This window comes from Canis lupus, chromosome 21 (genome assembly GCF_048164855.1).
Source record: "Canis lupus baileyi chromosome 21, mCanLup2.hap1, whole genome shotgun sequence".
Classification (NCBI taxonomy): domain Eukaryota; kingdom Metazoa; phylum Chordata; class Mammalia; order Carnivora; family Canidae; genus Canis; species Canis lupus.
In genome coordinates this window covers 53,327,199-53,343,860 of record NC_132858.1, presented here as the reverse complement: position 1 = coordinate 53,343,860, position 16,662 = coordinate 53,327,199, and positions in this window count along the sequence as shown.

Below are 16,662 nucleotides of genomic sequence, written 5' to 3'. Positions count from 1 at the left end.
GAGGGTATATGCTTTGCTTGAAAACCTCTTATGGTGAATTCCTCTATAGCATAAGTATTTTAGAACTCAGCAAGTGATCCCAGTGTGTTAGCACTTAAAGCCACAACAATGCTAGGAAAAAAAAAAAAAAAGAAAAGAAACACTTTATGAAGATGCAGAATATCTGAGCTTTGACTCAAATATCTCACATTACTGTAAACTTGGCCCTGAGAATTTGCAGTGTAGGATTCTGGGTCCAGCATTTCCCTTGGCTTCCCTGTTTCTTCCTTTAAAATAAATATTCATATAAACTTCTTTCTACTGGAATATCAGGGAAGGATATAACAAATAACATTTGTATATTACTTTCCCATTAGAAGAGTGTTTTTGTGCCTGTAGTTTGTGGTGCTCAAGATGTTTGAGGGTTTAATACAAAAAGGCATTTTTTTTTCAAAAGGCATTTTGTATTAAATGGCGTATTCCCATTTTATCAGTGAATAAACTGAACCTCAAAGAGAGTTAACAGCACATCCACTTATTATTAGTAGAAAGAAGACAGAAGCTAGGTCATCTTTCTCCAAATGTGGTGATGGCTCTGCTTTATCAATTTGTCTGTCATTATATTTATAATAATAGGATTGGAATTAAAATTAATCCACTGTACATTTGGGTAATATAATACTTCACTTTTGTGAATATTGAAAATAATCCACTACTTTAAAAAATTAAATGAAAATATAAATCCTTCTAATGGTAATTTAGAAAATGTATTTTGTGTAAAATCAGTTTTGGTAGACCAAAATTGTAGACTGCATTAAAACCATGTCAGATAAAGCACCTAAATCTACCACCACTGAAGTTACTTGTGGAGAAATGATAGACATTAGGTTTTTAAAATGCAAATTAGATACAAGTAAAAGAATACTATATTTAACATATGAAGCGATTCTGAAGTCTCCATAGCAACCAGTAAAATGTTAAGCATAAATTATGTGATTAAATTTATCAAAGAGAACTTCCTTTCAGCCTAAGCAATTGCAAACCAGATGATGCATCTGATTCCTTTTCAGAAAGTCCTATCAAGTACACCTCTGAAAGATAATCAGAACAGCTTTTATCTATGATAGGTAAACCAGATTAATAATTTTGGAAACGGAATGTATTGCTTTAATATAGGTAGAATCAATCTGGGACTAATGTCTATATTAAAGAAAATGTGCTTGTGTTAGTTTCGGCAGCTGTAGCTCATGATAATCCTGCACTAAAATATGTAGGGGAAAAGCTTAAAGCTCTTTATTGTACCATCCCATTTCAGTGATGATAAACATGGTCCAATTAATTTAATTTAATTTTTTTTTATTTTTTGGTCCAATTAATTTTATTCTTTACAGTACTTTGTGTGATATGAGTGTGTGTGTGTGTGTTTGTGTGTGTGTGTTCATGTGTGTTTAGTACATTTGTCTTGAACAATTACATATAAATGCTTTGGTTATCAGTGTCAAATAAAAGAGACTAAATTCTAAAAATAAAATAATAGATTCCTCAGGGATTTTTGTGTATTTTGTGTCACATCTTTGGATTGATCTGTTACATGCATACTCCGAAAGCGTGAAACTTTTAATACATAGTTCTATCTCAATCTCTTCAGCCACATATGAAGTGGCTATTTCAGGTGTCCTTTTTTTTTTTTTTTTCCCTGTAAAGTTTGGCAAATTTTACCGAGTTCCACGAGATTGAGATAGATCAGAGAAGTTGACTTAGGCAGTCTATAAATATCTATCAAAGTAAGTAAGATTAGGTGTCAGGAATATTAAATTTGGGTCCCCAAATCAGCTCTATAAAAATGAACCAGACAAGTTTGGAAAGAAAAGGCTTTATGTACATGCATACTTCATATATGTCAATAATATGATGGTGTCATACAAGGCAGTCAACAGCCAGCCACAGAGAATAATTTGATTCAAAGACAGAATAAAATATCATTGTGGTGCCTTCTAAAAAAGACTGGAAAGAAGCTCAAATACAACCAGCATTTTTATAGCATACTTCTGGAGGAAGATTAATTTACTATTTATTTTTGTTTACTTGCTTTATTTTTTACAACCATACTAAATTATCATATCAATATTTATATTGTTTTCAATAATGTAGCGTAATTACCTTTCTGAATTTTAGGCAAGAGAGTATTTGTAACCTGTAGGATAAATATCTCGTCTGAGTTCTATTTTCCGAAATCAATTCTTCAAGCACTTTTTTAGGTATTGTTTTTTCTTCATGTCTTGTTTTCTCACTGGGATCTTTAGTTCTCAAGCTGAAGCACTAGCTTCCTTCCTGAATACATGCCATCTTTTGTTTTTTATTGTTTTAATAGCTCTGCCCCTTCTCGCTTCTTCATTTTTGGAGAATGCCTTGAGTGTGCCTGCCACATTGCTGAATCACATTTCAGAAGTGCCAATTCTGCTTTTACTTCGTGTCTGCTATTGATTTCAAACTTCCTTTCATTTGTTCAACCTTGCATTTTGCAGTGCACCCTCCCATCTCTGCTTTATAAATGACTCAGAGTGTTTCTTGACATCTATCCCTTCTGTCGTGATGTTGGAAGCCGACAGAAGGAAGGATTCGGTATCTGTTCTTATTGACATTAAAGCTTCCTATATTCAGAGTACTGAGGGTTTGCAGCCAAGGGCTTGCAGTCAAATCTCTTTTTACTCATGTAGGTATTTACTTGAAAGTTTCTCTCTGTACTGTAACATGCTGTCCTCCTCTTTCAATTCTAGGACCACTGCCAAGTTGGGCCTTTTAATGAGAGTTGGAAAGCTTTTTTTTTTTTTTTTTTTTTTTAAATTTGTGCATATCTGACCATTAACCTGAAAGTCTGTAATAGTTGCTAAAGCTCTTCCTTCTTTTTGGATGTGCAGTCGTCTAAACTAAACATTATAAAACTAAAAAATAGTGGGATCCCTGGGTGGCACAGCAGTTTGGCGCCTGCCTTTGGCCCAGGGCGAGATCCTGGAGACCCGGGATCGAATCCCACATCGGGCTCCCGGTGCATGGAGCCTGCTTCTCCCTTTGCCTGTGTCTCTGCCTCTCTCTCTCTCTCTGTGTGACTATCATAAATAAATAAAAAATAAAAAATAAGAAAATTTTAAAACTAAAAAATAGTGATTTTAATTGAGGCTTTACCATTTGCCATGGACCCTTCTTAGAGCGTCAGAGGAATTATCTCCTCTCGGCCCTAAGAAATGGCTACAATCCTTATCTAAACTCAACATATGTGAAGTCTGAAGTGGAGAGAGGTAGCTGGATGATTCAGGCATGCAGCTGGCATTTGGCAGGAGCTGGTTATCAACCCAGAAGGTAGAGCTCCATACCCTGGTGTTAAACATCCTTCCAGGCTGCCTCTTCCAGTTTAGGTATGTGTGGATTATAAACTTCTATTATCTAAGCTGAATGTGGTTTTCCACTCTGGTCGTCTACTTCATGGTCACTCATGTTTAAACACCTTTGTGTAGTGATAGATTATGGATTCTCAGACTATTTTGAGTCTCACTGGTCATTGGTCATAGATATGCTGTACATCCCTATACCACTGGGGTTACAGTGAAGTCACTTTTTCCACCACTATCCTTTGCATGGCCTTTATCTCACCGCTTGATGTTTTACAGTTTCCAGAAGGTTCCGGAAAGTGCTGCACCTGCACATGTCAATGTAACCCCATTTAACATCATTTAAGTGGACAATTCTGTCTAAGATCACCGGGAAATATGCATATGACAATGGCATCCAACAGGCTACCCCTGTTAATCCCCTAACCTGCTACAAACCATCTATACAAACTTCCCAATTAACTATGTCATGTTTATAGAAGCTTCAGTTCAGAGAATAAGAAAGAGAGGAAGGCCACATACTTAAAACAAGCGATGATGTTGAACCTAGTAGTTGAACCTAGTAGTTGTGTAAACACATTTACCTAAACATGTAGCATTTCAGAAATAATGAAGCTTTATTTAGCACCATGATTTTGCAAAACAAACAAACATGTTATATGTTGAAATATTCATTGCAGGAAACCTGCAATGTAATTTTGAATTAATGTCATGAACTTTGGAAAGTAAACTGGTAATTATACAAAGAACATAGACTGGGTGCTAAAGTGTCATCATTTAGCCAAGTGGTTGATGGTCATGATTTGTTGAGGGAGGGGTTCAAATTTAAGAAGAAATAATAGTTTTAAAAATACAAAGGTACCGTGAAACAAAGATAATGACATTTAAGTATTGGAGGTGCACTGTTTTCTAGGCCAACACTGTCCTTTGGTCTCACTCATTTGGAGGGAGATTGGCAGATGGAGAGCTACACCAGCATTGGGGTGAGAATCTACATATCATGTTCTCCTAACTTCTTAACATTTGTTTATTCAACTCTAGTGCTGGGCCCACTCCACATTTTGAAACCAACTATACTAATGGCAGAGAAGCTAGATATGTGGTTTGGGGTTTTTCCTTTGTCCATGTGGCATATTAAATTAATTGACTTTGGATTTTAAAACATACTTATATTTTTGGAATTAATCCTCCTTGGTCACTGTCTACAATCTTTATATATCACAAGATTTAATTGGTCAGTATTGTTGAAGATTTTGCATCTGTATTATCAAGGGATATTGGTATGCAACCTTCTGTTCTTGTGATGTCTTTGTCTGATTTTAGGATTATGATAATAACCTCATAGAATGAATTGAGATCATTCCCTCTTCTCCATTTTTTGGAAGTGTTTGTGCAGAATTTTTATTTATTCCTCTTAAAATATGAGGTTGCCTTAACTAATGAAGCCATCTGGGCCTCCTCTTTCCTTTATGGATAATTTTTATTTTTTGTATTTTCACCTATTTAATTATTCTATCTAATATAGATGTATTCACATTTTCTATTTATTCTTGAATTGGTTTATGTAGTTTGTGCTTCTCTAGGAATTTGTCTTTTTTTTTTTTTTTCTTTAAGTAGGCTCCACACCCAGCATAAAGCTCAACATGGGGCTTGAAGTCACAACCCTGAGATCAAGACCGGAGCTGAGACCAGGAATCACAAGCCTGACTGACTGAGCCACCCAGGCACTCCAGGAATTTGTTATTTCATCTGTGTTAACTATCATGTTAGCATACAACTGTTCATAGCATTGCTGTAGGATCATTTTGATTTCTGTAAGGTTAGTCATTATGTCCTCACTTTTACTGAGGACATAGGTATGCTAGGAATTTACATTTCCTGGCTTTTTTATTCTATTTTTCTAGCAATTTGAATTTTTAATTGAATGAAACATTTTACAGTTTGTTGATCCTTAAAAAGAACCAGATTTTTGTTTCACTGAGTTTCTCTTGGTTTTTCTGCTTTTTATGTCATTAACTTCTATTTGAATCTTTGCTCTCCTTCAACTTGCTTTAGGTTTAGTTTGCTTTTGTTTTTCCAGTGTCTTAATGTAGAAGGTTAGGTAGGTTATTGATTTTAAAATCTTGCAGCTTCTTCTTCTTCTTCTTCTTCTTTTTTAACATGGCAGCTATATATTAACCCCTCAGTACTGCTTTGGCTACATCCTATAAGTTGTGGTATATTGCATTTTTATTTTTGTCCATCTCAAAGTTTCTAATTTCCTCTCTAATTTCTTTTTGATTGATTGGATATTTAGGAATGTGTTGTACTACTTCTTCATTTTTTGTTACTTCCTTAAGTTTTTTTCTGTGATTGATTGCTAATTTTGTTACACTGTGGTCAGAAGAATATACTTTGTATTGTGGCAAGTCTTTTAAATTTACCTATATTTGTTTTATGGCCTGATTCATTCTATCCTGAAGAAAGTCCCATGTGTAGTTGAGTTAACTATTATTGTTAAATTGTCTAGGTCTCTCTTTGTTTTTGTTTTAATGTCTATTTTGTCCTGATATTCATATGGCAAATCCAGCTTTCTCATGATTGATGTTTTCATGATATGTTTTTTCTATCATTTCCCTTTAAATCTCTTCATATCCTTGATTCAAGAATGAGCCCCCCGTAGATAGCATATATTTAGATCTTGCTTGTTTGTTTTTGTGTCCAGTCTGACAGACTCTGCCTTTTTATGGTTTATTTAATTCATTCACATTTAATTTCTTGTTAATAACATTGGATAGTTAGACTTGCACTTACGATTTTACTTCTTGTTTTCCATAGATCTCATGATTTTTGTTCTTCTTTTCTTCATTTACTGCATGATTTTGCATTATTTTCTAATATAACATTTAAATTTATTTAACAAGTTTTTCACTATATATATATATAGGCTTATATATATTTATTTAACAATTATATATATATTTATTTAATATATAATAATATAAGCCTATATATATATATAGTGAAAAACTTGTTAAATAAATTTAAATGTTATATTAGAAAAAATATATATATAAAATTATTTTTTTTAGTTATTTCCTTAGTGATTCCTTTAGGGTTTACTACATGTACCTTTACTTTTCAGATGTTTCAGAATTACACAAACTAAATTCCAGTGAAATATGGACACATTATTCCTAAATGTTCATTTTTTATCCTTTATGGCTTTATTATTATATGTACTACAACTGTATGTCACAAAACCAAAGATACTTTGTTATAATTATTGCTTTATATAATTGTCTTCTAAAGAAACTGAGAGAAGGGGAGAGAACAAGTATATATTTATAGCTTTCGTTATATTAACATTCTTATTTAACACTTCTGGTTCTCTTCATTTGTTTCTGTGGATTCCAGTTACCATCTGGAGTCACTTACTTCTCCCCAACAGCTTTATTCTTGCAAACTCCTTTATGCCGTTATTGGCAAATATGTTATGCTCTAAATGTTATGGCCTGAAAAATAAAATTACACACATATTGTTTTATATAATTACTTTTAAAATCAGTTAAGAGAAGAACAGAGAAGAAATATGCATTTATACTGTCTTTTCTAATTACATAATTAACTTTATCACTGCTCTTTGTTTTTTCATGTGGGCTCAAATTGATATCAGGAGTCACTTTGATCCTGAAGAACTCCATTTAGTATATCTTGTAAAGTATGACTGCTCACAAAATTGTCTCCATTTTTAGTGATATGGAAGCACTGTTACCTTGACTGCTAATTTGAAAGATAGCTTGGATTGTGAGTTGGCCCTTTGAATATGTTGTGCAGCTGCCTTTAGATCTTTGTTGTTTCTGATGAGGAGTCATGTTTTTATTCTTACTGTGGTTTCCTCATAAGTGATGAGTCATTTTCTGTTAGGATTTTCAAGATATCATCTTAGTCACTGGCTTTTAGTGTTTTTATGTGATGTGTCTATAGTGCAGCTTTTTGAACTTATTCCAGTTGGAGTCTGCTAAACTACTTGAATGTGTAGATCCATGCTTATCATCCCTTTAGCAAGTTTTTTAAGTTATTTTTTTTTTCTTCTAACATTTTTCTGCACCTGTCTCTCTTCTCTTTTGACACTCCTGTTATGCCCGAGGTGGTGCCTTTGATGGGATCCTATTTTCTTTTGAGGTTCTGCTCATTTCTTTTCATTCTTTTTGTTCTTCATTCTTTAGGCTACATGATCTCTATCAATTTTTAAATTTACTAATTCTTTCTTCTGCCAGTTCAAACATACCAATCAGGCTATTAATTTTTCAGTTAATTATTATAATTTTCAATCTAGAATTTCTTGTATAGAATTTCTATATCAATATTGATTATCCCTATTTGATGAAACATGGTCATCATCATAATTTCCTTTATTACTTGGTTAAGCATGGCTTTCTTTAGTTCCTAGAATATATTTGTTATGGTTACTTTGAAGTGTTTTTCTGTTAAAACTGATTATCTGGCTGTTCTCACAGGTGGTTTCTGTTGTCTGCCTTTTGAACTGTGTATAAGTGAGACTTTTTTGTTTCTTTACATATCCCATAAGTTTTTGTTAGGAAGCGGGCATTTTAGATAATGTAGAAATTCTGGATACTGTTCCCCTTCCCAGTTTACTGCTATTTCATTATTTAGTGTGTGGCCGGGTTATTTTAGTGAAGGTTTTACCCTAACCTAGGTTCATGTCTTGATGTGTGTGGAGCCAAGAGACAAAATGAAGCCAAAGAATAGGTAAAAAGAAAAAAAAAAGAAAAAAGAAAAAAAAGGTTTTACTTGAAACAAATAAAGGAGAACACTGAAGATCTTTCCTCAAGTAGTGTCTTCCTGAACAACAAAATTGGATCTTCACAAGGATCTTGTAGAGTGATTTTTGACCCTCATGATAACTGTAATTCACATATAATCTGTCACTTTTTGTACATGTATAAGCTAAGGGCATGTAAATGTTTGTGAAGGGACTTGTACAATGGGGGATACAGTTTGGAAATGGGGCAAAAGTCATCTTAAAGTGACTGAGTCCAGGTCAAAGTCCCCAGGGCCGGCAGGGGTGGACATCATCAGTTCCTGGGCTCTTGTGGGTCCAGTGTCTGAGTGCTAAGAGAGGTTTAGATCCTGCAAAGGTAACTCAAGAGTGTGCATCAGGTCAGAATTCACATTTGAATAACACTGGAAGTATTACCACTGATTGTAATCATATTGTCCCTAATATGATTAGGCTGTCTCCCGGTCTGGTGTGACTGGAACCTAAAAGGACTTTTTTTATGTCAAGAAAGATATGTCTGTCTTTCTTTTTTCCAGGGACTCCCTAACTCTTTCTGCTTACAAAGTCAATTCTTTCCCCTTCTTCCTCACAGTGTGAATATCCTGATATTTTTCCTTGGTGGTTGCTGCCTTGGGCTTGGGCACAGTCAGCCTTGAAGGAGCAGTGTGGGTAGCCTCTCTTTGACTATCTCTTCCATCTCTTAAGCTTCATTAAATGCTGATGGATTGCTTTATTGTTCTCAACAGTATCTTGTGGCACAAATTATTCCCCATACTGATCCTATTAAAAACACTTTGCTTTAGAGAAATAGATTTTTTTTTTTTTTTTTTTTTTTTAGTGTTGAGAACCCCCGTGTTGAGAAGGGCTACATGTTGTCTCTTTCCAAGGTCATTTCTGGCAAACTTGTGGCCTACAATTTGGTTCATAAGTCTAATGAGTCTACCAGTATCCTCTCAAATGCTTTTCATCATAGGCTCCATTGATCTTGAGTGTGTCCTTAGTGTGAGCTTCTCTACATTTTGTTGCAAATGAAGTTAATTCCTTTAGAAAGAAACTTGGAGCTCTCTTTGTATGGCCTGTTTCTCCTCCTGAGCAAAATATAAGCCCAGGGTCTGGAGCAGGGAATGGGGACAGTGTGATGCTTCTGTGTGACACACCTGCTTCGGAAACTCTGATTGCTGCAGTGGGGAGAGCTGTAGCTTCAGGTCTTCTTGGCTTTCCTTTCCCAGCATGGAATCCTCACCTGATGAGCTGGTATGTCAATAATCCTATCCCTAGTATTCTCAGTGTTGGTAGCCTCTCTTTGACTCAGTAGGTGCAGAGTATCTTAAAGTAAATTCTCTATCATATGAGTGAACCAGGAAGAAGGAAGCTCATCTCTCACTCAGCCTCAGCCTCTCACCCAGAATTTAGCTTCTGCCACAGGTAGCTGACAGTAGTGTGGCAAATGCTGATACAGTCGACCCTCCTGGGAGATACTGCAGCTTCCAACATGGAATGCTCTTGGTTATACGCATCTGGAGTAGAATTTCCAACATGCTAAGCTAGCGGGAAAGAGAAGGAGTGGGGAGTGCCACAAATGCCTCAGAATGGTTTTACTGATTTTCAGTATGTTTTCTTAAATAAATATTTCCTCTTTTGCTGTATGCCCTTAGGATCATTTTCAGGTTTGTATTTTCTGGTAATTCTTAGTAGTTTCACCAGAGAGTGGGTCCACAGAGCTTCTCATGTTGCCAAGTTGCCAGTGGAACCCCCAGAAGGTTTTATATGTTTTTTTTTTTTTTTTTTTTTTTTTGCGTACATATTTGTCTTCCTCTTGAAACCTCTCCTCCAAGACAAGTGACACTAAGCTGCTGATTTGGACTGGGGTAGAAGGGTGGAGACCTGACCTATAAGGGCGGCTGTAGGACAGTGGAAAGTTGTAATCCAAGGTGAGGTAAGCTTGAGCCTGAAGCAAAACAAGTTGCAAACTATAGATAGTCCAGATTTCTAGTCTGGAGGAAAGGATCTAGGACAAGGAACAAGATAGACCAACACATTTAGAAGACTGAGTTTGGAGAGGTGCCTCTAGGTGGCATTGGACATTAGGAAGAAGCTAATATTATGGAAACTCATGCGCAGGGAGGGCTCTGACATTCTGACAATTCACAAGGATCTTGTAGAGTGATTTTTGACCCTCATGATAACTGTAATTCACATATAATCTGTCACTTTTTGTACATTTTCATATTTTCCTTTATTGAGTAATATTTCCATTCAATGGGGAGCATTGTGGATATATATTTTAAAAATATATTTTAGACATTCCTCCTATCATCATATTACATTTTTAAAGAAGTATATGTATAAATTTCAAAAGATCTCTAGGCTGCCTCAAGGCTATTGACTTTATTACTTTGAATTTTATCTGTGTCCTATTACATTCTGAAATGTAATGATTATCTGGAGGGTTTTTTTCTTTTTTTCTTTCCTCAATGCTGAACTTACTTTTGGAATGTGAAAAAAAATAGTAATCAACATTATTTAAGACATTGAACCAATGTTCATTCTTCTTTCTATAGAATTTAAAGAAATAAAGCAAAAAATACAGACACATCTATGTGTATGTGTTGCTATATATGTGTGTGTAAATAGCGCAGATTTACAACACTGTAAAAAATATTAAGTAATTTGTTATAGTCACATAAGCTGGAATATTTCAGAGCACATACAAACAATGCTGTCAAAGAAATTTTAACACCATGAAAATTCTTATCATAGGTAAACAAAACAAAGCAAAATGAAAACCAATCTGGTACAATTTTATGTATAAAAGATACAAAGGTGTAACTTCCCTGATTGTCTACCACCACTAAGAAGAAAATAGGAAATCTACGCAATATAAATTTTTGGAAAGCAGTATCTCAAAATACTAAAAAAAAAAAACTTTTTTTTCTTTTAGTGGTAAGAATATGGATTATAGTAAGCTTGAATCAATTGTGTGGGAAAAGATGAGGTAAACATAAAATACGCATTGTACTGTGGTTTTTCTCTTACATACAGACTACCGCACAACTGCTTCTCCCACTTTCTTCCCTGACTCACTGCTTTTCCAGTAGTGATCAAAATGTCATGTCTTTAGATGCAGTCATTTGCACTATGCAAAATAAGTTGTTTCCACTTCACATCACAATCAGGTATTTTGATAATCCAAGTCTGAATGATTGAAGTACCCCATTAGAACCACCTGGTCCAACTTCGAAACTTCTCCAAATTAATTTCACATTTATGACTCATTTGAGTAGCTACTTTGGATTTCAAAACAAATTTATGTTAAATAATCATTTACTGTTAGACTGCTTTGATGAACATATAAGTGTTTTCTCTTGCTACACTCTAATATTAATAAATTATATACTCAACAATGACATAAAATATAGGAAATTTCTTAAGATTGTGTAAATTTCATATATTTATTTAGATTTAATCATTATTTATGAAATTTTATTTTTTTAGGTCCAATAACGCTCTACTTACAGGCCAAGTTAGGTAAAAGTAAAAAAGTATAAAAAAGGTGTGATAAGTTGCATTTGTCAAAAACATTAATATCAATCATTACAATCATGTAGGGCAGGAGGATGAAAATAGATAAGTATAGAAAACATGCACCAAATAGTAAAGAGTTTGAGATGACTGAGGTTCAAAGGTGAGGTTCAACTCTACTTCTGAGGTTCAACTCTACTTCTCCAGCCCCATCAGTGAGACCATGTGTGGATTATTTCTGCCCCTAGTGCCAACAAAATTTATCTAAGTCGTCAATACTGGTGTGAACTTTTGAGCAGTTATTAAAGTGGTTTTTTTCTACTTATACTATTTCTCATACTCTAATCCAGTCCATACCCTAGAACTGAGTGGTCCAACTAAGTTGTGATGCTCCTCTTCACACTTAGAATGGCATAATGGACTCAAGACCTGGCGTCTGCCTCCCTCTGACCTCATCTCCTGCTCTCTCCCTCTTTCACACTTGTCGACTACTCCATCTTCTTTCTATTTCCCTATTTCTTCTGCCCAGAGAGCCTTCCTATAGTGCTTGGAGTCCTCCTCACCACCTCCTTGAGCACTCCGCTAACAGAGACACATGACCTTGCCCCCTGTCACTTTCTACCACAACACACAGGTCGATCCGGTTACAGTACTTCTAGGACTCCCTCACATGTGTGCTGAACTGCACACCACCTGCTTCTCTCCTTGGGACTTAGTCTCCATGCAGGGAGGGAGCTTCTCATTCTCATTCCTTCTCTGTCCACAGCAGCTCACACATTGCTGGTCACATTCTCAACACTCAGCAAAAACTGACTGTGTGAACAAATAAACTCATTTCAAGTCCAAAACTGTTTTGTTTCCAACCCACCTTATACCTGAAACTCTTTAGTGACTTCTCGGGTATTTTCGTTAAAAAAAAAAAAAAAAAAAAAAAGAATTCAACATTTCAGATTTTCAGAGTGAATGAAATCACTTATGATTTCATTCAATGAATCATCATTATGATGATGAGGACAGCCTGGGAAGACCAGGAGGGTCAGAAGCACAGCGTCTGGGTCCTCCTAAGACCATTAGTGATGTCTCAGTGTCAAAGAGCTTATACCGTGGAAGTGAATGCCCATTCCTTAGTTCCCTGAAATGAATAAAAGTGCACACGTTTGCAATGTCTAGGTTACTACAACAGTCCTGTGATAAAGCACACCAGTTCACCATCACTGGTGCGTACCAGAGTCACTGATGGAGGGTAAGCAAAAGTCTCAAACTGAGCACGCTCTGGATATTCTATAGGTTTGGGGGCATAATCAGGGTCTCTGTGTGTTGGCCATCCTGCCCAGAGGCTTTGATGAACACAGGATATTGAGAACCACTTTCTGAGACATCACAGCTTCTTTGCAAGGGAGGTGTTGATAACCACAAATTTCTAACTCAGCTGAACATTATCAAAGAAGACATTAGCTGAGGGATCCCTGGGTGGCGCAGTGGTTTGGCGCCTGCCTTTGGCCCAGGGCGCGATCCTGGAGACCCGGGATCGAATCCCACATCGGGCTCCCGGTGCATGGAGTCTGCTTCTCCCTCTGCCTATGTCTCTGCCTCTCTCTCTCTCTCTCTCTCTCTCTGTGACTATCATAAATAAGTAAAAAAATTAAAAAAAAAGAAGACATTAGCTGAATTCAAACACAGGGTGATGACCAACAATACTTACCACCCTGAGGTCTTAACAGTTATAGAAAGAAAAATTTGGAAGGGTATTTGAATACAATTTCAACGATAGTGCTGTCAGATATTAGAAATCCCAGAAGCCACTTTAGAAGTGTTTTCTTTCTGAACACCAAAATTTCATTTTTCAGGAATGAGGGGCTCAAATAATTTAAGCACTTTGCTTAAACCCACACTGCCATGCAGCACATACTGCGACATGTTTCCCAACATCGTCTCTCTGAAAAATTTCCAATTCTATGCTAGATTCCTGTATTTTAGAAAGGTTACTTATTCACCAGTTTCGTGAAGCAGCACTGCAAAATGAAACCATGAATTGGGTGAATGTACTAAATTTCAAAATATTTTAGCTTTACCATTGGTAGAAAGTTTATGTTATTTGGAATTACAAAAATCATAGAGCTATCGGTGAGATTTGTTGCTGGAAAAGTATCGCATCACTCTTTCCTGAGCTTAATCCTGGCTCCCAGGGCTTCTCTGCAGGTGAAATGTATGTCTGCTGTTTGATTTGGGCCCTGGCTGCAAGGCCTGGCTTGCATTCATTTTCACTGACTCCTCCTTGAAAAGCTATAGATCCTCCTCAGCTACTTGTCTCTCTGCCCTCATGTCAGTTTAAAGTACCAACCTGTACACATGCATTCTGATTTTCCAGGTTCTGATAACTAAACATTTTTTAGTACACTGCCTAGTGACCAGAAAAGTCAAGTTTTAGATTTTTTTCTGAAATAAATGTCATCTCTATTCCCCAAAAGGCATCAGGCCTGTTAGCAACCTTTCTCTTTATTCCTGAGGGACACATCATGATTTCTGCTTTAGCGGTAGAAAAAAAAAAAAAAAAGAAAGAAAGAAACCTTGTGTTTTATTTGATGTACTTCTTAAAATTCTTTAAACTTTAACAAAGCTGTCTGCATTTTTAATGTACAGAGTTTCCAGCACTCATTTCCATGCTTGGAAAAACAGATTATAGGGACACTACAATTTGCAAACTTTTTTCATAAATACTCGCTAAAAAAATTTGAGATAACAGGCCTCAAATGGAGTCAATTATGCCAAGCTGCACATCACCAAACCAATATTTAAGCATGGTTTTGGCTGTCTCAGAAGGGGAATCTTCAGCCAGTCAATTGATTAGGAATCACCTGAGCAGGACTAGTTAGGTCATCTGCCTGTTAGGTCCCTGTCATCCCCTAGAGAAAGTGACCTTGCAATAAGCAACCTGCCTTTTCAGCCAATACAGCGTCCATGTCCCTGCTTTCTTCTCCTTTGTCCAGCTCTTTTATATCTGCCAGACAGGATGCTGACCGATCTGAGTTGATTTTTGCTCAAATAAACTCTTAAAATATTTAATATGCCTCAGTTTCTCCTTTAACACACATACCTTTTAGTGCTATCCTTAATATTTTATTTTATTAAATAACTCAATTTCCTGTTCATATCTCTATGCATCTTGAAAGCCAAAGCACAATTAGTGATTGTCAGCTTTATCCATTCAATCACAATTTATTGAACACACCCATTTGCGGACACTGCTGGGGGAGGCCCAGGGAGGCAGCATGGCCTCCCAGGCTGTTGTCACAGTGAGAAGCAAAGACAGATGAGTCACTAGTTAAGGGACTGTAACATGTACTTGAAGAGCAAATTGACTCAGGAGGGTTAGGTAGTATTTTTTTTTTTTTTTTGAAGGAAAGCATTTGGTTTGATATTTCAAGGTGAACAATGAGCCAGACGGAGCTCCAGGGAGTGTGGACCCCGACTGCAGGGTGGGCTGCTTGGAACAATGAGGGGGGAGTGTTTGCCGGCAGAGACAGCAGCATTCTGAAATCATGAAAATGACAGAAATTAAGCTCTTTGAAACCAAAGGGTCAGATGAGCATGGCTGCAACGCAGAGCACATGAGGGGATATCCTGGCTGGTCTGAAAGGCATGTTAAGAGAAAGATGATACTATGTTAGATGGGTGGAGGGGAGCTTTGATGCTTATCCAGAGAGCAGGGAAAGGCCAGATCAGTCCTAGAGGGAGGCACAGGCTGCCCACAATGGCAGGACAGACATAAGGAACTGGGCTCATAGCCAGAGTCCCTACAATCCAGGTATGTGGCAGCCTGTGGTGATGGGCTATAGGGAAGAAGTGGGCACATCTGGACATGTTTGAGAAGGAATACTGACCATGAATTTGGTCACTTAGGGATGGAGGATAAAAGAAATAAAGGAGGAGAATGAGTCTCAATATACTTGGACAAGAGCATGGTGACTGAGGAGCCTGACCCCAGATCAAAATCTCTTGTGTCATGGCTCAGGCCTGATCACAGACAAGGCCTGGCTTGGCAGGCTTCCCTGGGGAAGCTGCCTTCTGCATACCGCAAACAGGATCTCGACCCCTCACCCCCAGTCAGGTTCCTACCTATACACCTGCATTACTCACCCAGGTGCCTCCTACTCAGGTCATGTCTCCTCTGATTCAGTACCCTCTACCTCTCATCTTCTCCTCTCTCCTCCCCCTGCTGATGTATCTGTAAGGATTGAAGAGGCTCAGGATGGGGGCAGGAGAGGAAGTCCCTGACCCTAGAGATGAATCTTTGAGAAGAAGGGTTGCTGGCTAGAAGGCCTGTGGAGAGAAATGGCATGTGGGCAGAGAGCTCTGAATTGACAATTGAGGCAGTAGCAATGAGGACAGGGAATGGGGAGATCATAAGGCCTCCCTCCTGGTCAAGACCTATGCAGAAAGGAAAACAAATTCAAATTTAGGTAAGAGTTTAGTGATCAGATTTCAGTTTTTCCAATATTTATTAACTTACCTTCACATAAGATCTGATTTTGGGATGGGTCATTTTGTTTTCCACATTTTATTTTTTATTTTTATTTTTATTTTTTTTGTTTTCCACATTTTGATATAGAACTTTTCAAAGTTTATCCTTTGTTCCAGTTATTATAACAGAATGCTATGGTCTGATTGTACATGTCCCTGCTACCCCCAAATTCATATGTTGAAATCCTAACCCCCAACATGATGCTATGAGGAGGTAGGGTCTTAGGAGGTGATCAGGCCAGGAGGGCTGTTTTATAAAAGAGGCCACAGAGAGGTGGCTCCTTGTGCCTTGCAAAGACACAGGGAGAAGTTGGCAGGGTGCAGCTGGATGAGGGTGCTCACTGGAGCCGGACTGTGCTAGCACCCTGACCTTGGATGTCCAGCCCTGAGAACTGAGAAATACTTTGCTCATTAGCCACCCAGTCTGTGTGGTTTTGCTACAGCAGCCTGAATGGATTGAGACACGTTTGG